At 42.1% G+C, this 24,880-nt stretch overlaps 1 pseudogene; it reads right to left on the bottom strand.

Annotated features, from left to right (window-relative positions):
* Positions 1-312: 312 nt before the first annotated feature.
* Positions 313-1,250, bottom strand: LOC115644991 (annotated as a pseudogene).
* Between the last annotated feature and the right edge of the window lie 23,630 nt (positions 1,251-24,880).

Here is a 24,880-nt window from a genome sequence, read left to right as displayed (position 1 = left end):
ACTCAGAGAGAACAGAGAAATAGATTAAACACGAAATAGATTAAATAGATTAAATCTGAAATCTCAAATGACACTATGTGGAGTGTAGAGCGAAAGGCAGTCAGGTTTCCAATTAAGGCAGTAGCAAGTATCAGCTTTAACCACAAATGGGAATGTCATCAACCCAAAATGTAGCATGTCCTCATGTTCTCCAAAGCAGTTCCCATTGATGTGAGCTTGGGCCCTACTAGATGTAAACTTTCTTGCTCATTATGCCAGATGGATTCCTTCACAGATCAGTGACTCCATCTGAATTCATTTGAGCAACATATATTAACTGATTATTTTTCTCAGGGCCTCCTTCACCTCTTTGTTTCGCAGGCTGTAGATGAGGGGGTTGAGCATAGGAGTCAGGACTGTGTAGAAGACAGAGAACACTTTGTTCAGGGCTTTCAGTGTATTGGTTTTTGGTAGCAGATACACAGTCATTAGGGTCCCATAGAAAAGTGTAACCACAATGAGGTGAGAGGAGCAGGTGGAAAAGGCCTTTTGCCTCCCGGTAGTGGAAGGGATTCTCAGGATAGTAGCAATGATACAAACATAGGATGTCACAGTTAATAGAAATGGACAAGGCGAGTCTAGGGAGACGAGTATGAAACTAATCAGTGTGATCATGCTGGTGTCACTGCAGGAGAGTTTTAGCATTGGAGAAAAATCACAAAAAAATGGTCAATTTCACTGGAGTCACAGAATGTTAATTCTGACATAAAAGATGTCATTATTACACAAAATAGAAATCCAATTATCCAAGACCCCGCTGCTAGTTGGAGGCACAACCTGCTATTCATCAGGGCTGCATAATGCAGGGGTTTGCATATCGCTAAATACCGATCATAAGACATCGCTGCTAGGAGATAACATTCTGTAGCTGCCAGAGAACCAAAGCAATAAAACTGTGCAAAACACCCACTGACAGAAATGGTTCTGTCCCCAGTCAGGAGACTGACCAGTAACCTGGGCAGGATGGCGGAGGTGTAGCAGGTATCCAAGCAAGACAAGTTCCCCAGGAAGAAGTACATGGGGGTGTGAAGGTGCTGATCAGCCACAACTAGCGCAATGATGAGGATGTTCCCAGACATGGTCACAATGTAGATCACCAGGAAAACCAGGAAGAGAAGGATCTGCAGTTCAGGGAGATTCCCGAATCCCAGGAGGATGAATTCTGTGATGACCGTTCGATTGTCCTTTTCTGCTTTGTCTATGAGGTGCATCTAGGTACAAAGAAATGTACTAAAACTCAGAGGTGGGACTTTGAAAAGGACAAACATCCCAGTTTTAGCCATGAATGGGAATGGCATCATCCCAAAACATAGCATCTCCTCATGTTCCTCGGAGCAGTTCCCATTGGTGCGAGCTAGGGCCCTACCAGATGTAAACTTTGTTGCTCATTAAGTCAGAAGTTAGTTCTCATGGTTTTATTCATTTATTCTCTAACAGGGGTCATTGCTTGTGTAGGGAAAGCCCCTGGCGTGCCGGACCAGTGTGTTTACCTGCTCCATCCATAGGTCTGGCCAATCGAGGCTCCCACTGGCTGCGGATCGCTGCTTCGGGTCAATGGGAGCTGCTGGAAGTGGTGCAGGCCGAGGGACTTACTGGCCATCGCATCCAGCAGCTCCCATTGGCCCAGAGCAATAATCCACCGCCAGTAGGAGCCACGATTGGCCGGACCTGCGGAGTGGGCAGGTAAACACACCAGTCTGGAATGCCAGGGGCTTTCTCTACACAAGCAGCAATACCTGTTTAAGAAACCCTGCCTGAATCCTTTTGAAAATGGAATTTTGGTTCCTCAGTCAGTTAGGGATTTTTGCAACACTAAGCTCAGCAGCCCCTAAATAGCTTTAAAAATCTGGGCCTGAGGGCTTTGCTTTATCAGGATCTTAATTCAAGCTATGCAGAGCCACAAAGGATCTGCTGTTCCTCAAAGGATGCTAGCCACTGGAATGTTTTAACCTACAGTAAAAATGGTCAGCGGCGGTAAGAGAGAGTAAAGGAATGGCTTTAACAATAACTATCTCACAGTCTTTCCTCACATGAATAAATCCACGAGATCTAACTCTGATCTCACAAACTGTTTTTTGCAATATTAACTTCTGCTGGAGATCCTCCCACTTTACAGCTGCCCAAGTGAGGTTAGAACCAGGAGCTATAACTTCTGAGTGCATGTTCATCCTACATGCTACGTATTTTATTTTTAAATAACTGACTTGCTGCACTGAATATATATATATATATATATATATATATATATATATATATATATATAATAGTATTTTATTATAATGAGACTTGGGGGTCTACATTCATAAATGGGATAGACAGAGCAGTAGGTCTGGTTGATCTATCTTGTAATCTCAAAGAACATTGCAAAGAAATGATGCAGTGCTCAACGCCTCCAGCTGCTGAGAGCTCTCAGCTGACATGCCGGTCAGTGGAGGAAAGGCTCTGCTGAAGACAACCAGCAGCTAGAGGGTCAGGAATATGTACAGAGCTTCCACTTTAGGGGAAAATCCAGAGGGAAATTTTAGTAACAACTGAGGAAAGGAGTGAGAATCCATGTGAAAGAGGCGAGTTGTCAGGAAGATAGAAAGGCATTCAGCCCCTGTCTAAAGGGCTGGGGATAGGAGATAAAGGCTATGGGATCACCCTGGGTACTGTTATGCTCACAGGATACAAACAGCGAAGTTAGATTAAAACATCAAATACTCTCTCTAAAGGTTGCAGTGTAAAATGACATTATTGCAAAAAATCCAAAACCCCAGTGTACAAAGCCCAAAACCAGAGAGAGAAAAGCAGGCTGCTCCATAAGGCAGAGACATCAAACTCACCCCACATTGCTCTAGGCTGGCTCTTTTCAGACTGACTTTTGAAAGACACTGATCTCATGCTTCCCTACAGAGCACCCTGGTCTGCAAGCAGAACCTGGAAAACCATTAAGAATTTAAAGTGATAGCCTATAACAGTTTTCAATATACCCCAGATGCCTTAGAAAGAGAGAGAAAGACACAGGCAAACAGAGAGACAGACAGACAGGCACAGAGAGACATACGCAGACAGGCAGAGATAAAGGGAGATGTGTGAAACAGCTCTATTTAACATTAGAGTTGACTGGAATTTTTTTTCTTCACAGAAATCTTTGACTTTTTGTGAAAAATATTGACAATCAAAATTTTGTGGCTGAAAAATGAAACTTTTACAGCAGAAGCTGAAAGCTTTTGATTTTTGATCCAATATTTTTCAGTTTTTGGCTGAAAAGTTTTTGGGTTTTGGCCAATTTTTTTTTTCAATAAAAATATGCCATTTTCCAGGGAAAGTAGACCGTTTTCATGAAAAAAATTCATTTAATATGAAAACCCAATTTTACATAGAAAATAATAAAAAGAGTTTTGACAATAAATTTCCCACAAGCTCTCTTTATCAAAAGAAATGTAACACATCCGAAAAGGCAATATAAAAAAACCCCTCTGTATTCCTGTGTTAGAGAAATAAAGAAACAAAGGAGTAATATACTAGATCAGTAATGTATCACTGTAACCAATTTCACTCAAATGATCTCTGACAGACCAAGTGAGCTGAAATGTGTCTACGTTATCAGTTAAGTTAGAGAAGATATATCAAGACACAGCCTGGTCGTGAGCCATCTGAGGACAAGGTTTTGTTTTCCCTATGGAAGTACAAAGCAGCTGATTTTGCTTGCTACATGGGACACAATTCCCACCCAGCAACTATATCTCATCCACAACATAAAAAGTAGCTTGGAAAACAACAGTGGGCTGAAAAGCAAGGGCAAATTTTCATAGAGATGAATCAAATGCAGGCAATCAAAGAAACACTGAAACATCCTGTCTGGGACAGGATAGAATGGGAAATGCTCAGAAACCAAGAGAGACAGACACAGACTAACAGACAGAGCCTTTGTAGTACAATTGTTTTCCTAGTAGTACTCTGCATCGTCTAAGGCCCTAAATCAGCCTTCACTCAGTGAAAATTCCCATATACCCAGAGCAATGGAAGTGTTTTGGTTACAGACGGAGCAAAAAATGAATAAAGACCCCCAGGATTTTCCCCAATAATTACATCAACTAGATCTGGTTGGAAGTCCCCCATCCCCTTCATGCGAATTGTCAACTTTTCATCAAAAAACCTGAAAACTGAAAAATGTGTGCTGAAAGTTGCTGAAAACCAGAAGAATTCCATCAGAAAATAAAATATGTTTGTTTTCTGAAGAAAACTTTTTTTTAAAAAATGGAGGAAAACAGACAGTTTCCATGAAGAACTAAATTAAAAAAAAAGGTTCTGGTGGAAAATTTCCACCGAGCCCTAACATTTACCTTTAATTGTGAGTATGAAGGAGTGATCAATGTACTGGTATGCGAGAAGTGACCAGTGTACCAATGGTGGCCGGTCTGGGGAATCATGATGTAGTTTCCACCATCAATCACTCTCCTGTCCTCATTTTCTTTATGCACTTTCACTCACTCTCTGTAAAGACCTGTCCATTTTCTTGATGGGTACTGCGACCCTGCTAGTTCCAGTAAGCAAAACCTTCATTACACTTTCTCTGGTTATTGTGGGCTTTATAGAAGAAACCAGCCTCTCCTGTGTGTTGCTGACAGAGGAATGACTCTGGAGACTGCTTATGATGATCATATCTAAAGCAATGTGATGGGGGAATTGTTTATTTTTTGCATTTCCAAACAGAGCACTTAACAAGACTAAAGAAAACAACATTCTAACACTACTGAGAATTGTACGCAGTGATTATTGCATCAAGACCACATCAGGTTGAACTAGCTTACTGGACTCACTCAACTATTTGAGATCTAGGCTGGGATTTTCAGTTTAGCCTAAGAGTATTAGGCACCCAACTCCTACTACATTCAATAGACTCATAGATTTTAGAGTCAGGAGGGACCAATATGATCATCTACTCTGACCTCCTGCAAAAAGCAGGCCACATGGTGCAGAGGAAGGTGAAAAACCTCCAGGGCCTCTGCCAATCTGCCCCAGAGGAAAATTCCTTCCTGATCCCATATATGGCGATTAGCTAAACCCTGAGCATGTGGGCAAGACTCACCAGCCAGCACTCAGGAAAGAATTCTCTGCAGTAACTCAGATCCCATCCAATCTAACATCCCATCACAGACCACTGGGCATACTTACCTGCTGATAATCAAAGATCAATTGCCAAAATTAAGCTATCCCATCATACCATCCCTTCCATAAACTTATAAAGCTTAGTCTTAAAGCCAGATATGACTTTTGCCCCCACTACTCCCCTTGGAAGGCTGCTGCAGAACTTCACTCCTCTAATGGATAGAAACCTTCATCTAATTTCAAGTCTAAACTTCCTAGTGTCCAGTTTATACCCATCTGTTCTTGTGTCTACATTGGTACTAAGCTTAAATAATTCCTCTCCCTCCCTAATATTAATCCCTCTGATATATTTATAAAGAGCAAGCATATCCCCCCCTTAACCTTCTTTTGTTAGGCTAAACAAGCCAAGCTCTTTGAGTCTCCTTTCATAAGACAGGTTTTCCATTCCTCAGATCATCCTAGTAACCCGTCTCTGTACCTGTTCCAGTTTGATTTCAACCTTCCTAAACATGGGAGACCAGAACTGCACACAGTATTCCAGATGAGGTCTCACCAGTGCCTTGTATAACGGTACTAACACCTCCTTATCTTTGCTGGAAGTACTTCGCCTCATGCATCCTAAAACTGCATTAGCTTTTTTAAAGGCCATATCACATTGGCGGCTCATAGTCATCCTGTGATCAATCAATACTCCGAGGTCCTTCTCTTCCTCTGTTACTTCCAACTGATGTGTCCTCAGTTTATAATAAATTCCTGCTGTAGGCTCATTAGTGGAATGTAAAAAAATAGTTAGTGATAAATGCTAAGCAGCTAAATTAGCAGAAGAAGAAGTGACAGCAAGTGCTTGACAGCTGTGCTGGACATATTTTAAGGGAAGGATGTGACCAGAAAGAGTAACTTTAGGGTATCAGATATGCTGGACTATGTCCTATATTCCTCCTTCTGTGAGATTCTGCAGCTGCCAGAGATTTAGTCATGTAGCAAATAATTCCAATGGGAAAGTACAGTGCACTAAGTGTGGAAGTGACCATTCCTACGATGATTGTGAGGAAGGGACAGAACAAAAATGTTGTAACTGTGGAGGAAAACACAGCTCAGAATATGCAGGCTGTCTGGAGGGAAGCAAGCAAGAGAAATGCAAAAACCTCACGTTACTAATAATCTCTCCTATGCAGAAGCTGTTAGGACATACCTAAAAGAGAACCTGATGTGGAGAATGGCAATTAATGTGAGGTAATGTGTAACATTGGGGTGAAAAGAGATTCATTGCATTAAAGGCTGATGTAATAAATTGTGGTTCTCAAACAGGAAAAAAACAGAAAATGAGAATTTGAATTAAAGCTGAGAGATTACTGTGATTCAAACTCCTTGAATCTTAAAACAGAGAGAAATTCACTTTCCCCCCTTCTCCTTTTCCCCCACCAATCCCTGGTGAGTTCAGACCCAGTCCCCTTGGGTCTTACACAAGGACAAAATCAATCAGGTTCTAAAAAAGAAAAGCTTGGAATTAAAGAAAGAAAAAGTAAAAATTATCTCTGTAAAATCAATATGGAAAATGTTTACAAAGTCTCAGCTTTACATAGACCAGAGGGACTCCCTCCCCCCTAGCATAAGATACAAGTTATAGCAAACAGAGGTAAAATCCTTCCAGCAAAATACACATTTGCAAATAAAGAAAACAAACATAAATCTAATCCGTCTTTTTTAGCTAATACTTACTATTTTGAACATGGAAGACTGTTGCAGAAAGAATGGAGGAACCTGGTTGCATGTCTGGCCTCTCTTAGCCCCAAGAGAGAACAAAGAACAACCCAAAAAGCACAAAACAAAGGCTTACCTCCACCAAGATTTGAGAGTATCTTGTCCCCCAATTGGTCATTTGGTCAGGTGTCAGCCAGGTTCACTGAGCTTGTTAACCCTTTATGGGTAAAAGAGACATTAACCCTTAACTATCTGTTTATGACAGGAGTGAATGCAGCTGTGAAATACACAGAGGGGAGGGAATGGCCAGTGTCCAATTCCTGACATTAATTGCTTTGCAAGGAAAAGGAAATACTGAAAATGAGGATAATATCCCCACTTGGAATCTTAAAGAAAAATGGAAAAATCTTTGGAAAGAGAGCTGAAGAATATGTGAATGAGTAATGTATCTGTGAAGATATTGAGGAATTCTGCAGTAATATTTATAAGGGAATCATAAAGCTAACCTAGCTATTCTTAGGATACCAACACTGCCTAAAGATAGGAAATGTGTACTGGAACAAGGAATATGAGATGGTAATTAGGGAAAGGAATAAGGCATATAAGACGGCCAAAAAATCCTTAAATAAGGAACATAAGGAAATATAAAAAAGTAACGTGGTTTCTCAAAGGGCTCTAAAAGGGGCAGAAAGAGAGAGGTGGACACCATAACATGGGAAAGTAAATAAAAATACCAATACAGCAAAGCATATATAAACAAACTAGAGAAATGAATGAAATAAAGAGTAAGAGTCACGTAACACCAAGCCTTCCAGTTGCAGGGCACGGAGTAATAAGCTCTAACAAAAGAAAAGCAGAAATTCTGACCACCATGTTTCAAAAAGTCAGTAGTGATGAATGTCAGAGGATACAAATTAGAGAAAAGAACATAAAGGCTAATTATGAGATGAAGAGGTGGAATGGGAGGAGGATGTGGATATTTTAAATGTAAACTTTAGTGTGGCTTAGGTAAAACAAAGAAAATAATAGTGAGGGAGAGATCAATAGCACACCTACAATGAATTAGGTTCACAGATGAAAAACAAAGTGGGCTTCAGTAAAGTAGACATGTGATTGACCATGGTTTCAGGATAGAGACAAACCACAAAAAAGTATGAGAATAATAGAATTAATGACATTAATTTTCCGGGGCGTAGAAAAAGTCTACTATGTGTTATGGAGAGAGGAACTACTTCATAAAGTGGCCTAAATGAGTAATAGAGGAAGAATGTACAGATGGATGAGGAACTTCCTAGGCAAAAGAACTGTACACATCCAAAATAGGAAAGCTTTATCCAACATACAGTCAATTGCAAGTGAAACTCCACAGGGCAGTGTAGTTACGCCAACCCTCTTTAACGTCATGATAAAGGATCTCCCTGAGGAGACGTTGCTGATTATGCCATTTGTATCAAAAGCAGGAACCTTGAAAGCGCCACCAAAAGAGTGATTATGCACTGAAGAGAAGCCCAGAATGAGCAAATAGGTGGGACTTCAAACTCTCATAGACAAAACTAAGGGAATGATCCTCCTAACAAGGAAAAGCCAAAAAGATGTGAAGTTTTAGCTATAAGACCAACAGAAAAATGAACTTAAATTACAAATTCTTAGGTGTGACATTTGATAACAAGCTCACCTGGAGGGACCATACAGAAAATATTAGATAAGTGCAAAAGTCAAATCCCTCTGGAACATCCTGGGGAGTGGATATGAAAATGGTGCAATGCTATACAGAGCGCTCATCAGACCAGTTATTGACCGTGGATGCCAGACCTTTTGGTCAGCAATGAATGCAAATCTGACTAGACTATATACATACACGCACATTGTGTTTCAGGTGGTGCCTTCAGTACTGTATCTCTGTATTACAGATATTGGCATTTCCATCAGCTGCTGCTAACTCTTAGTTCAAAGCTCCCAGACTAGGTAATAGGGAAGACAGCACTAAGCTAACCGGCTAGGACAAAAACTCTAAATTCCCCATGTAAGTAAGGTACAGAAGTGAATAATGGATCTTAATGAAAAGAAGGGATTGAAAGGGACCAAAATGTACTGCTACAGGAAAATACTCTATCACTAGAAAATCACCCCCCGTTGAGAGAGACATACAATTATATAATGAAATAAAGAATGATAGACAAGATGTCACAATAATATTGATATGCTATAGTTAGGGACACTTTTTACAAATACATACAGAGGTTTCCAAAGAGGAAAGAACAAAGTGGGAACAAATTCCTGTGGGCCCTCACTCGGACTTAAGAATGCTGTATGGCTCACTGACTTTCTGAGAAACTCAGTGGCCTTAAAGTAACAATTTCCCTTGCAATATATATCAAGAATACAAGGACAATGGGGACCAATAAAATCAGCTTTTCTGCAATTCTTTAAGAATACTGGGAACGGTACGAGATTATTTCATGAACGAGATATGAATTACAGGGCATGCTTTATACTCAGAAAGCGAGTCTGCTACATCACAAAAGCGAAGAAGAGTCCAGGCAAAAACAAGGATCCTTAGCTATCTGCCACGCCTGCCCTGCTGCTTTCTTCCTGGACTCCCGATATTTCCCTTGGCTCAGACTTGGATTCTGATTCCAGATTGAGCCTTGGAACTATGACACCAACCATGACAGCTCAGCCCAGTTCCTGATTCTGTCTCCATCTCTGAACTTTGGCTTGTTTCTTGACCCTGACACTGACTATGACCCCTGGCTTCGGTTCTGGGATCTCCAGCTTCTACCATTTGTCCTACTTACCTTTGCTCAGCACCCTGACACAGATCATGTATCATAAAAATGAATACAGACACTTCCCACATTTGTCACAGAAAGCGAATCTTACATTGCTAATGCTTAATTACTCAAGCATTTTAATACCCTGGTTTAGAAGGTGATATATAAATGCAAGGCAGCAGCAGTTTGGAAGTGGGTGCTTACTTCTAGTCATAGGACAGCTCACACCTGAGTTGATGAATTCATTTTGCAGCATTTGAGACACGGTGGGTGGTTAATACCTTTTATTGGACCAACTTCTGTTGGTGAGAGACAAGTTTTCAACTACACAGAGCTCTTCAGAGTTTGGTAGACAGGACTCTGGTTCCACTGAGGTTCTTGTCTTCAATCATTCTGCAGAAATGAGACTTTCTCAGTAAAGAGACCTGCAGTTACCTGAAGAGATTGAAAATGGGCTTCCCTTTCCATATAATAAGTGTAAATGCTCTCTCATATTTGTATTCTTTCTTCATGCTTTTCAGTACGGTCCCACTTCACCTTTCTCCCACTTAGTTCATTTTGGGTCTCCAAAGCTTTGTAGCTAACAATGCCCAGTGTGATTTGCAATTTTACATCTCCCATCGTACATCATTTTTTAGTGTAATGATCCTTTGAGGAAAATATTTTAGATCATGGACAAACACCAGCCTACATTTTTGGGAGATGCCTGTCTAAAGTGATGGAAAGTAATAACGTTCTTGCACTGCCCTTTTATTAGTATTCAAGAAATGCTGCCTTCGAATGGGCATGTTTGAAACTAGCTGCCTATATCTCACTCTTATAATATGCTGCTACCTAGTGGCCGTTTTACAGTATAACTTCCCCAATATTGCATTGGCTATTGAACTCTATTGCTCACTAGTCAGTATTCTGATGCCTCCCTCTCATTTCCACTACTTTGTTGCCAACTAGTGTTGATTTCCCAGAATGACAGCCTGTTAGTCTTCCCTCCTCTAGTGGATTCTTCTTGCTATGGCTGCTTCTTTCCTGTACTTGATTTTCATGTCATCTGGTGGCCATTATTTAGAATAACAAACAATAAATCACTCTATAACATCTGCTACTATCCACAATTCAATACATAGCACAGAGGTCTTCTTGTCTTCATTGCTCTCTATCAACACTTACACACCATTATTCAGCTTCACATCCCTTGCCATCTGTCATTTGGCAACATAACTTCTCCTTTCTTGCCTTTTTGTTTAGCTGCTTTTAGTCGGGCAGCACGGCTGGACCTGTTCCATTCCCCTGCCCTCTAGTGGCTCTAGACAGCATAATCACATCTCTCCTCATTTCTTACCTACTGCTAGGTGTGCGCTGTTCCAAACTAGAGCCACTGGGAACAAAATCATAGAAAAAATGACTGCAACACTAGTTGATACAAGAGTACATACATACAACAGCAGCTCTCAAAGGTTTAGAAGTGGTTTCCCATCCATCCAGTGCCTTTCTGTTGATGTGGGGTCTCTTTCCAACAGAAATGCATAGATCGAAGCTACAGTGACAGAATCCCAGTGGCTTTTCAGGCTGAAATTCTCACAAGTATCTAAGGGATATAAATGTCCATCTGCCATTTCAAAGATTTGGGTGACTAACTTGGTTAGGTAACTTGGGAAAACCCTTCTGCAGAGTTGGAGCCCTACAATTCTCACTGATGCCCAGCTCCCCTGCCACTGCCCAAGCCCTGACATGCTCACAGTGACTAAGCCAGCACTGCCATGTTTGTCATCCCAGGGGTTCTGCCAATTTGTAAATGGTAGCTGCTTCCTCTCACCATAGGTTGCCTCACCCTCTGAGGAGAGGGCCCTGCGTGGAGCAGAGTTGTCTGTGACATCTGGGGCTGACTAGACACTGTGCCCTCAGAACTAGCCCTCTCGGACATTACCCTTGCAGCAGTCAGTTTTGGAGATGCTCATTGTAACAGGTCTCCTCCCTTTGAACTACTATGTGCAGCTGGTGGAAGCAGAGCAGCTGGTGTCCTGTAGGACTACGTGCACAGTCCCTCGTCAATGACCATTTGAGAGACCCCACTGCAGAAATGGCCTCAGTTCTAAGTGTGCTTTGGCAAACCCCCAGCTGGGGCTGGGCAATCCCAGGGGACCTGGTGTGTGTGCCTACCTCTTTGTTTTCCCAACAACCCTTCCTCAAAGGGCCGGTGAGCCTGGATATGTTGCTTTGCTGGAGCTGGTCCGAGCTGGGATTAGCCCAGATAAGAGCTATGAAACTGTTTCTGGTGCAGTGCCCAGAGGTCCCTGCAGGGACCTGGTTATTTACATTCGGCCTGTGTGAGTTCAAGTGAAGATGGCTGGTTTGCAGAGGGCTATGACAGTAATCAGGGGTGGCTCCAGACAACAGGGCACCAAACGCATGCGTGGGGGGGCAAGCTACGGGGGCAGCCTGCCGGTTGCCGGGAGGGCAGCAGTCAGGCTGCCTTCGGTGATTTGCCTGCGGGAGGACCGCTGGTCCCGCAGCTTCGGCAGCAATTCGATGGCGGGAACACAGAAATTGAGGGACCTTGCGGACCTCCAGCAGGCATGCCGCCAAAAGCTGCCTGACTCCCATGCTTTTGGCGGCAAAACACATAGAGTCGCTGCTGATGGTAATAAGCACAATTTTAGGGGTGACAGATTTCCCAGGCTTCCATGCCCACATATGCTGCACAAGGAGTTACAATTTTTATTGTCCACACATTTATTTTGATCAAAGACGGCTTTTTTACAGATCAAACAATTGGTTAAAATTTTGTCTCAATGCTGCCTAATGCCCAGTTAATAACAGCATGATGGGAACATGGTTCTGGCCACCTCCCTCTCTAGTCCTTACATTGAGATGGACCATACTGAGTGCTGAGATGTTCACTGGGACTTTTTAACTTAAATTTAATGAGGGCTGATTGCTTAAATCACTCGGATACCACTGAAACCCGCAGGCTACGTTATTATCTCAGAGTCTTTGCACATTTTTCTGAAAGCCACATTTACTGACTGCTTTGCACAAGGCTTCTTTGACCTCTCTGTTTCTCAAGCTGTAGATGAGGGGGTTTACCAGGGGAGTCAGGACTGTGTAGCAAATGGAGACCACTTTGTTCAGGTCTCTCAGTGTTTCATGTTTCGGTAGGATGTAGACAACCATTAAGGTTCCATAGAAAATTGTCACCACAATGAGGTGAGAGGAGCAGGTGGAAAAGGCCTTTTTTCTCTCAATAGTGGAAGGGATTCTCCCAATAGTGGTGATGATGCACACATAGGATGTCAGGGTTAGCAGGAAGGGAGGCAGGGTGAATACACAGGCTGATATGAAGTCAACCAATATAATAAGGCGTGAGTCAGTGCAGGAGAGTTCCATCAGTGGGATGGGATCACAATAGAAATGGTTGATTTCATTTGGACCACAAAATAGAAAGTGGGATAGGAATGAGATTAAGATAATTACAGCCAAACAACCACTTAACCATGATGCAGCAGCCAGTTGGACGCAAATCCTGATATTCATAAGAGTTGAATAGTGCAGGGGTTTACATATTGCTAAATACCGATCATAAGACATTGCTGCTAGGAGATAGCATTCTGTCGCCACCAGAGAACCAAAGAAACACAGTTGTGTGATGCAGCCACTGACTGAGATGGTTTTGTCCCCAGTCAGGAGACTGGCCAGCAACCTGGGCAGGATGGTTGAGGTGCAGCAGGTCTCCAGGCAGGACAGATTCCCCAGAAAGAAGTACATGGGGGTGTGAAAGTGCTGATTAGCCACAACAAGCACCACGATGAGAGTGTTCCCAGCCACAGTAGCCATGTAGATCACTAGGAACATCAAGAAGAGAAGCATTTGCAGGTCAGGGAGATCCCCAAATCCCAGGAGGATGAATTCCATGATGACCATTTGGTTTCTGCTGTCTGCCATGGGCTGAGTTTAGAAACAATAAATCTGTGTGACTGAATTGGAAGAACATAGAGTTAAAACTTAATCAAATCTCATGAATTAATTCCATAAATATAGAGAAACTCCCTCCCTCTCCTGGTTACAGGCAGAAATTTTAAGACTAAATGTAAATTTCAGAGTAAAGTGTCTTGAGTCCAAGGACAGAACACTGCTCTTATGGGGAAGAAGGTGTGCTACGTGGATACCAATTACTACTATACCAGCCCGTGTCTCTGGTAGCCAAATACTGATATGACAGATCAGATCATTTCTCTGTGTATCATATCCCATCTGGTGACATACCAGAGCATAACCATGATGCTTAAATGCTGTATTTCACTTCTGGCAATGCCCAGAAACATGCCATGTCTTATGAGTCAAAATCAATAAATACATCAACTGAAATCTTGGATTGAGATGTTCAACACAGTCTAGTGTCTTTAGATACCGATCTTCTGTTAGCTTTATTTCCATTAAATTGAACAATATATCCTGGTATATTCAGCATCTCAGTGCCCTGTAGGAAAAGGAATAATTTTTATCCCCTCACAAGAGAGCAGTTCATGCCATAAATTATGAAGGGGAGTAAATTCTCCCTTAGTTCCTCTGGTGGTGATAGTGATGTGGTGAGGGACTGGCAATGCCTTTTCTGAATCCTGACATTAACTATGTAACAGTAATAAAATACAGGGTGGATCTTAGGAAGGGGTAAACCAGGCTGATGTGCAACCCTAACTGAAGAATGACCCTTCCCACTCCTGATTTCACTCCTGCATGCCTGACCAATATTTCTATAGCCCTCCCTGGTCATTTGTCCAATCTTCCACTTCTTTTAGGCTTCTTTTTTGTGTTTAAGATCAGCAAGGATTTAATTGTTAAGCTAAGCTGGTTGCCTGCCATATTTACTATTCTTTCCACACATTGGGATGGTTTGTTCCTGAAACCTCAGTAAGGATTATCTAAAATACAGCCAGCTCTCCTGGACTCCTTTCCTCTCATGTTATTCTCCCAGGGGATCCTGCCCATCAGTTCCCTGAGGGAGTCAAAGTCTGCTTTTCTGAAGTCCAGGGTCTGTATTCTGCTGCTCTCCTTTCTTTCTTGTGTCCGGATTCTGAACTCGACCTTGTCATGGTCACTGCCTCCCAGGTTCCTATCCACTTTTGCCTCCCCTACTAGTTCTTCCCTGTCTGTGAGCAGCAGGTCAAGAAGAGCTCTGCCCCTAGTCGGTTCCTCCAGCACTTGCACCAGGAAATTGCCCCCTACACTTTCCAAAAACTGCCTGGATTGTCTGTGTACTCCTGTATTGCTCTCCCCGCAGATATCAGTGTGATCATAGTCTTCCATGAGAACTAGGGCCCGTGATCTAGTAACTTCTGTTAGTTGCCTAAAAAAAAATTCATCCACCTCATCCCTCTGGTCTGCTGGTCTATAGCAGACTCCCACCACGACAACATCCTTGTTGTTCACACTTCTATACTTAATCCAGAGACTCTCAGGTTTTTCGGCAGTTTCATACCGGAGCCCTGAGCAGTCATACTGCTCTCTTACATACAATGCAACTCCCCCACCTTTTCTGCCCTGTCTGTCCTTCCTGAAAAGTTTATATCCATCCATGACAGTACTCAAGTCACGTGAGTTATCCCACCAAGTCTCTTAACAAGAGCTAAGATGCTACGTGCTGGAGACTCATTAGTGGAATGTAAAAACAAAGACCTAGCAGGGATACTCCTTAAGACAAAGGTGCTGGGTAAAATAAAAATGAGCTGTCAGCTACCCAGATTCCTCACAGAAACAAGAAGGGTAGTATTTGGGGTGCCCAATGAAATGTCAGGAAAGAAAGCAAGGAATAGTTAGTGATGAATGCTAAGCGGCTAATTAGCAGAAGAGGAAGTGACAGCAAGTGCTTGACAGCTGTGCTGGACATATTTTAAGGGAAGGATGTGACCAGAAAGAGTAACTTTAGGGTATCAGATATTCTGGACTATGTCCTATATTCCTCCTTCTGTGAGATTCTACAGCTGCCAGAGATTTAGTCATGTAGCAAATAATTCCAATGGGAAAGTACAGTGCAGTAAGTGTGGAAGTGACCATTCTACGATGATTGTGAGGAAGGGACAGAACAAAAATGTTGTAACTGTGGAGGAAAACACAGCTCAGAATATGCAGGCTGTCTGGAGGGAAGCAAGCAAGAGAAATGCAAAAACCTCACGTTACTAATAATCTCTTCTATGCAGAAGCTGTTAGGACATACGTAAAAAAGAACCTGATGTGGGGAATGGCAATTAATGGGAGATAATGTGTAACACTGGGGTGGAAAGAGACTCATTGCATTAAAGGTTGATGTAATAAATTGTGGTTCTCAAACAGGAAAAAAACAGAAAATAGGAATTTGAATTAAAGCTGCAGGCTAGCCACCTGTCAGTGGAACAACTTCATACTTTCCTAAGTGAAACAACTATTGAGGGTAAGAAACAGGGGTGACTATTTTCAGCTGGAATGCCCACAGCTTAATAGCACATGGGCAGGAATTAAAGACCAATATATTTGATATGAAAACAAAGCCTGATAGAATATGCATCCAAGACTTGGCCAATAGAAAAATTGGACAATAAAATCCCAGGATATAGTCTATATAGACATGATAGAGAAATGGAAAAGGTGGGGGTTCATTCCTCTTCACTAAGGAGAGCCTGAACTACTTTCAAGTAGAGATTAGAAAGCTGAATTTTGAGCATAATGCTATTGAGATACCATCTCTAAGACTTTATAATGTTTATAGCGTATGAAGGATAACTAGAGGCTATGTATCCGAAAGAATTAATTGCAAGTGTCACATGCCCATCCATTATCTGTGGTGATCTGAATAGTCATAACAGATTGCGGGGAAGTGAGAAAAAATATTTAGAGCAAATCTTTGAAGAAAATAAATGATGAAGCACCTACCAGATTCAATTCTGCTGATGGAAGCTTCTCCTTTCTGGATCTGGGACAATAGGGAGTGAATACAGCTGTGAAATACACAGAGGGGAGGGAATGGCTGGTGTCCACTTCCTGACATTAATTACATCTAAAGGAAAAGGAAATACTGAAAATGAGGATAATATCCCCACTTGGAATCTTAAAGAAAAATGGAAAAATCTTTGGAAAGAGAGGTGAGGAATATGTGAATGAGTAATGTATCTGTGAAGATTTTGAGGAATTCTGCAGTAATATTTATAAAGGAATCATAAAGACAGCTAACCTAGCTATTCTTAGGATACCAACACTGCCTAAAGATAGGAAACATGTACCATAATGGAACAAGGAATATGAGATGGTAATTAGGCAAAAGAATGAGGCATATACGACAGCAAAAAAATCCTTAAATAATGAACATAAGGAAATATAAAAAGTAAGGTAGTTTCACAAAGGGCTATAAAATGGCAGAAAGAGAGAGGTGGACACCATAACATGTGAAAGTAAATAAAAATACCAATACAGCAAAGTATATATAAACAAACTAGGGAAATGAATGAAATAAAGAGTAAGAGTCACGTAACACCAAGCCTTCCAGTTGCAGGGCATGGAGTAATAAGCTCTGACAAAGAAAAGCAGAAATTCTGGCCACCATGTTTCAAAAAGTCAGTAGTGATGAATATCAGAGGATACAAATTAGGGAGGAGAAAAGAACATTAAGGCTAATTATGAGATGAAGAGGTGGGATGGGAGGAGGATGTGGATATTTTAAATGTAAATTTTAGTGTGGCTTAGGTAAAACGATAGAAAGAATAGTGAGAGAAAGATCAGTAGCACACCTACAATGAATTAGGTTCACAGATGAAACACAAAGTGGGCTTCAGTAAAGTAGGAATGTGATTGACCACAGTGTCAGGATAGAGACAAAAGCACAAATAAGCATGAGAATCATAGAATTAATGACACTAATCTTCCGGGGCGTAGAAAAAGTCTATGATGTGTTATGGAGAGAGGAACTACTTCATAAAGTGGCCTAAATGGATAATAGAGGAAGAATGTACAGATGGATGAGGAACTTCCTAGGCAAAAGAACTGTACATGTCCAATTAGGGAAAGCTTTCTCCAATGTACAGTCAATTGCAAGTGAAACTCCACAGGGCAGTGTAGTTACACCAACCCTCTTTAACTTCATGATAAAGGATCTCCCTGAGGAGATGAGTATAGGAATAGGGATCACGTTGTTTGCTGATTGTGCCATCTGAATCAAAAGCAGAAACCTTGAAAGTGCCACCAAAAGAATGATGATGCACTGAAGAGAAGCCTAGAATGGAGAAACAGGTGGGGCTTCAAATTCTCATAGATAAAACTAAGGGAATGATCCTCCTAACAAGGAAAAGCCAAAAAGATGTGAACTTATAGCTATAAGACCAACAGATAAATGTACTGAAATTACAAATTCTTAGGTGTGACATTTGATAACAAGCTCACTTGGAGGGACCATACTGAAAATATTAGATAAGTGCAAAAGTCAAATCCCTCTGGAACATCCTGGGGAGTGGATATGAAGATGGTGGTAATGCTATACAGAGCGCTCATCAGACCAGTTATTGACCGTGGATGCCAGACCTTTTGGTCAGCAACGAATACAAATCTGACTAGACTATATACAGATACCTGCATTGCATATCAGGTGGTGACTTCAGCACTGTATATCTGTACTACTGATATCAGCATTTCCATCAGCTGCTGCTAACTCTTCGTTCAAAGCTTCCAGGCTGGGTAATAGTGAAGACAGCACTAAGCTAACTGGCTAGGAAAAAAACTCAAAATACCCCATGTAAGTAGGGTATAAAAGTGAATAATGGATCTTAATGAAAAGAAGAGATTGAAAGAGACCAAAATGTACAGCTATGGGAAAATCACCCCCCATTGAGAGAGAGACAGAATTATATAATGAAATAAAGAACGATAGACAAGATGTCACAATTATATTGATATCCTATAGTTAGGGACACATTTGACAAATATATACAGAGGGTTCCAAAGAAGAAAGAACAGTGTGGGAACAGCTTCCTGCGTACCCTCAGTTGGACTCAAGAACACTGCATGGCTCATGAACTTTCTTAGAAACTGATATATATCAAGAATACAAGGGCAATGGGGACCAATAAAATCAGCTTTTCTGCAATTCTTTAAGAACACTGGGAAAGGTACGAGACTAAGTCATGAACAAGATAGGAAGCACAGGGCATGCTTTAGACTCAGAAAGTGAGTCTGCTACATCACAAAACTGAAGAAGTGTCCAGGCAAAAACGCAGATCCCTAGCTATCTGCCACACCTGCTGTTTTCTTCCTTGACTCCAGGTAATTCCCTTGGCTCCAACTAGGATTCTGACTCCTGATTGACCCTTGGAACCATGGCACCAACCATGACATCTCAGCCCAATTCCTGATTCTGTCTCCATCTCTGAACCTTGGCTTGACTCTTGACCTTGATACTGACTCTGACCCCTGGCTTCAGTTCTGGGATCTCCAGCTTCTATCATTTGTCCTACCTACCTTTGCCAAGCATCCTGACACAGATTATGTATCATAAAAATGAATACAGACACTTCCCACATTCGTCACAGAAAGAGAATCTTATATTGCTAATGCTTAAGTAATCAAGCATTTTAATACCCTAGTTTGGAAGGTGATATATAAATGCAAAGAAGCAGCAGTTTGGAATTGAGTACTTACCTCTAGTCATAGGACAGCTCATACCTGAGTTGATGAATTCATTTCGCAGGGTTTGAGACAAGGTGGGTGGTTAATACCTTGTATTGGACCAATTTCTGTTGGCGAGAGACAAGTTTTGAACTAAGAAGAGCTCTTCAGGGTTTGGTAGACAGGATTCCGGTTCCACTGAGGTTGTTGTCTTCCATCATTCTGCAGAAACAGGACTTTCTCAGTAAAGAGACCTGCAATTACCTGAAGGGATGAGATGGTACATTTGATCTACCTTTGGAAATTAGGATTCCTCTTTGATTTAATAAGTGAAAATGCTCTCTCATATTTGTATTCTTTCTTCATGCTTTTCAATATGGTCCCACTTCACCTTTCTCCCACTTGGTTCATTTTGTGTCTCCAAAGCTTTGCAGCTAACAATGCCCAGTGTGACTTGCAATTATACAACTCCCATCACACATCATTTTTTAGTGCAATGATCCTTTGAGGAAAATATTTTAGATCATGGACAAACACCAGCTTACATTTTTGGGAGATGCCTGTCCAAGGTGATGGCCAGTTATAATGTACTTGCACTGCCCCTTAGTATTCAAGAGATGCTGCCATCTAATGGGCATTTTTGAAACTAGCTGCCCATATCTCACGCTTACAACATGCTGCCACCTACTGGCCATGTTAAAGTATAACTTTCCCATTATTGTATAGCCTATTAAAATCTTGGTCACAGGTCAGTATTTCTGACACCCCTCTCTCATTTCCTCTACTCTGCTGCCATTTAGTGTAGATTTCCCAAAATGACAGCCTGGTGCTCTCCTTTCCTCTATGGATACTTCTTGCTATAGCTGACTCTTATTCGTATTTGACTCTCATGTCACCTGGTAGCCATTATTTAGTATAACTAACAGCCCATAACTCACTCCATGACATCTGCTACTAGCCACAGTTCATTACACAGCACAAAGGTCCTCTTCTCTTCAGTGCTCTCTGCTCAACACTTATACACCATTATACAGATTCACCTCCCTTCTCTCCACCTCCTCTGTTGGTCATTTGGCAACATAATATCTCCTTTCTTGCCCTTTCACAGCAGACATCTGTTCATGGTGTCCACAGTCAGTAGTATTGTGAAGACAAAATCTTTTGTTGCGCAACATTGTGCATTGTCACAATTAAATCATTTTGGATGTGATTACTCAGATAGGTAGCGTTTCGAAGAGATTGCTGCACATGCTTTGCCATTGCAGGATCTTATTTTTGGAGCATTGACAAGATTTAGAAATAAACCTGTCTCAAAATTGTCAGCTTTTTCATTGTGACCCCTGAATGGTCTCCCACCTTTCGCCAAACACAGAACAATGTCAATCAGTCACTCCATTACACAAAATACTGAGTCCTTTGAGTGGCTATATTCCAACCACCTATACTTTTCATACCATACTAATGATCTTTAACAATATAAAAAAACTGGCTAAAATTTTGTCTCCACTCCGCCTGATACTCAGTTAAAAACTTCATGATGTGACCATGATTATAGACACTTCTGTCCCTGGTCCTTCCACTTAAACAGACAACACTGACCCAATGGACACCAGCCAAAATGGAAGGGCAAGAAAGGAGACATTATGTTGCCAAATGACCAACTGAGGAGGTGGAGGGAAGAGAGGTGAAGCTGTATAATCATGTATAAATGTTGAGTAGAGAGCACTGAAGAGAAGAGGACCTTTGTTCTGTGTAATGAAGTGTGGTTAGTAACAGATGTCATGGAATGAGTTATGGGCTGTTAGTTATACTAAATAATGGCTACCAGGTGACATCAGAGTCAAATACGGGTAAGAGTCAGCTATAACAAGAAGAATCCATAGAGGAAAGGAGAGCACCAGGCTGTCATTCTGGGAAACCTACACTAGATGGCAGCAGAGTAGAGGAAATGAGAGGGGGATGTCAGAAATACTGACAGGTGACCAAGATTTCAGCAGCTATGCATCGCAAGAAGTGGGTTGTAGCCCACGAAAGCTTATGCTGAAATAAATTGTTAGTCTCTAAGGTGCCACAAGTACTCCTGTTCTTTTTACTAATGGGAAAGTTACACTGTAAAATGGCCACTAGGCGGCAGCATGGAAAGCCCCAGGCTGCGGGCTAGCACAAGGCCAACAGGTACTGGGTGTTGCAGGGGGCAGCCCAGGGGTAGGCAAAGGCAGCAGGTCCAAACCCAACCTTGTCAGTGAGGAGTAGGCTGATACTGCAGTCTGCCCCAGGGCGTGGGCGCTAGACAATGACTGGCGGTAGCCTGATACTTAGGCGAGGTGGGGATAGTGGGTTGGGGGTTCCCCTGGGAGGGGGAGACCCAGAACTGCGGGGGTACTGCCAGGGGGCAGCACCCCAGTTAAAGGGGCACCGGGATCTGGGGAGGGACACGGGGGCCAGAGAACAGGTGAATCACTGGCTTGCAGAGGGCACACCTGGCTAGTAAAAGAGCTAATTCCCTGAGAGACCATTAGGAGGTGCCACAGGGATAAGTCCCCATGTCTACATCATGATCTAAAATATTTTCCTCAAAGGATCATTACACTAAAAATGATGTGCAATGGGAGTTGTATAATTGCAAGTCACGCTGGGCATTGTTAGCCACAAAGCTTAGGAGGCACAAACTGAACCAAGTTGAAGTGAGACCATATTGAAAAGCATGAAGAAAGAGTACAAATATGAGAGAGCATTTACACTTATTAAATCGAAGGAGAGGCCCATTTTCCATAGGTAGATCACATGCACCAGCTCATCAATGTTGTAAGACAGATCGCAGCAGCTGCTCGTCCATTCAGGTAAATGCCGGTGTATTTGCTGAGCAGGTCTAGTTTCTACTGAATGATGAGACCCAATTACCTTAGTGGAAGAAATTGAGTCCTGGCCACGAAACCCTGAGAAATAAGAGGTCATCACTCAAAACTTGAGCTGTCCTGTGGTTACAGATGAGCACCCTCTTCCTGACTGCGTTTCTATACCACCTTCCTAACAGGGGCATGAATGTGAATATTTGTGAATATTGTTAGCAGTGTTATTGTAACTGTGTTGATCCCAGGATATTAGAGAGACAAGGTGGGTGAGGTGATATCTTTTATTGGACCAATTTCGGTTGGAGAGAAAGACAAGTTCTCTAGCTCTCAAAAGCTTGTCCCTCTCACCAGCAGAAGTTGATCCAATAAAAGATATTACCTCTCACCTTGTCTCTGTGAATATTAGCAGTTTTAGCCTCACCTTCCCAAACCAGTGCCAGTCGGTGTTAATAGAACCATTTAACAATGGGGAAATTGAGATATATGCCTTGTGAAAGGTCCTCAGCTAAGGGTCTGACTCAGGATAACTAGAGTGAAGCCTGGAATAGAATAATGAAAATCAAAACTAAATGAAGCTGATAAAAAGGAACATTAAATTGGGTTGTTAAATGAGTAAAGTGTAAGAAGGAAATTAGGAGGATGAGAGGGAATTTGAAAAATAAATGGTTTTAGTTAAAAGTAAATAACAAACTGTTTCACTGTATCTGGGTCAGGCAGGTTGCAAGAGAATCATGAGTCAGCTGAATCCAGGGAATAAACAAGATATAGACATCGCTGAGGTACTGTGGTTGAGATTTTGAAGCCACCTAGGAATTGGGTGTCCTAACATCCTGTTAGAATTAATGTTGCAATCCTATAGACAGTTTGACAACCTCCTCTCAAATTATTTTTGTATCGATCTTCACCAAAAAGCGTTATGAAGTAATCTGCTCCAGGTCGACTTTTTTTCAGGGAACAGCCTGTCAGAGGCTGAAATATCAAAAGAGCAGATTATGGAACTAATTGGAATTTGGGTTTCTCTGTGTTGCTCTAGGAGAAGGTAGTAATATAGGAATTGCCAGATTAGATCAGACTCAAGGGCCATCCTGGCCTGTATCGCTCTCCGAGAGCAGGCAGTACTAGATGTTTCAGAGGCAAATGTAAGAACATTGCAATAGCAGTTCTGGGATAATATCCCCTCACATGTGTCGTGTTGGTCTATAATAGTTTTGGAATGGTTATTAAACCTCATGGTTTGGGGGTTAAGCCAATCTCTATTGTTGCCATTATTATGATAAGCCTGGATATTTATATGGCTATCAGGAACAACCAATGTCTTCTGGAATCTAGTTAAGTCTTTCATATCAGTGACTTCCTGTGGCAGTGAGTGTGATGCTCTCAATGGGGATGCAAGTGTGTGAGCGCCAAACTCAGGACAGACAGTTACAAACCAGGGCACAAACCCCTCATTGGCTGTCAGGTCGAAACTTAAATTTCACCAAACAACTGCACTGAGTGCAATCTCCTCAGGCACTTTAACAGCCTTGACAGAGTCCCCCAAGAAAGTCTCCTTGGCCGCACCGCTCTGTCCTGCCACCCAGGTGAGCGTATCTGTGTTACACGGCCCCTTACACCAAGGATCACAGCAATATTCAGGTTACTCCTGACATCCCCCAGGTCAATTGCACTTTAGGTCTCACACCAAAGATGACGCTTGGAGCAAATCCTACAGTGAACTACTGTATAGAAAGATTAATTAAATAGGAAAAGGAAATGAGAGTTATCTACAAGGTTAAAGCAAGCAAACAGACCCAGAAATGAGTCACGTCTCAGGTTTCAAAAGGTAATACAGGCTTCTCTCAGCAGCAAGCTGTATTTGCCCTTTAGGACTAACCTAGGCTTAGCAGCTGGGGATCTCTTGCCAATGTCTAGAAACACCCTGCCCCAAGTGTCCAATCAGCATAGAGATCCCTAGTTCCTTTCGTTTGCGGTTTTTATCCCCCTCCTGCCATCTGCTCTGAGCTGCAAACTCTATCCACTTCCATGACTCATCTTCATAGGGAGGAGAGCAGAACAATAAGTCTCTAGTCCTTTTGTTTCTCAATCCAGCTGCAATATCCACCCATTGCCCACCTGATATTAGGGTGACCAAATGTCCTGATTTTATACAGACAGTCCCGATATCTGGAGCTTTGTGTTATACAGGTGTCTATTTCCCCCTCGCAACCACATCTCCTATCCCGATTTTTCACACTTGCTGTCTGGTCACCCTATCTGGTACTGATGGGTTTACTTTTTCAGGAGAGGTTTCATGTCTGTGGAAGAGCAACTCTTCGCACTCATTAACGTGCCTCTCTCGTGTGGCGATTCATATTCACATAAGCTCATTACAACTGCTCAAATATTAAATTGCAATATGGAACAGACATTACAGGGGAGATTAATGCAGGCAGCAACTGACAAGCATTCAACAGAGTCCAAACATTAAACCCTTTTTTATAATTCTAGTACCCATTTTATTAATATTAACCCCCAAGTGAGCCAGACTGATTCCACCTTTGTATCTGTTAGCGTCCTGCTGAAACAGGGGACCTTGGCATGAGCTAGAACAAGTATTTCACTTTATAGATTTTAAGTTGCCCACTTGGAGTGGGAGGGGCAATGACCCACTGGCATGGCGCCTCCTGCTGGTTGTCTCGGGAATTAGCTCTTCCAGCCCACAGCACCCTCTGTAGGCTGGTGTCTTGCCTGCCGCTAGCCCCCCCGTGTCCTTCTCAGACCCCGGTGCCCCTTTATATAGGGGTGCTGCCCCCTGGCAGTGCC

The sequence above is a fragment of the Gopherus evgoodei genome, chromosome 2, assembly GCF_007399415.2.
Source record: "Gopherus evgoodei ecotype Sinaloan lineage chromosome 2, rGopEvg1_v1.p, whole genome shotgun sequence".
Lineage (NCBI taxonomy): Eukaryota > Metazoa > Chordata > Testudines > Testudinidae > Gopherus > Gopherus evgoodei.
The sequence above is the reverse complement of the archived record's forward strand: the minus strand, read 5'-3'. Positions and strand labels throughout refer to the sequence as shown.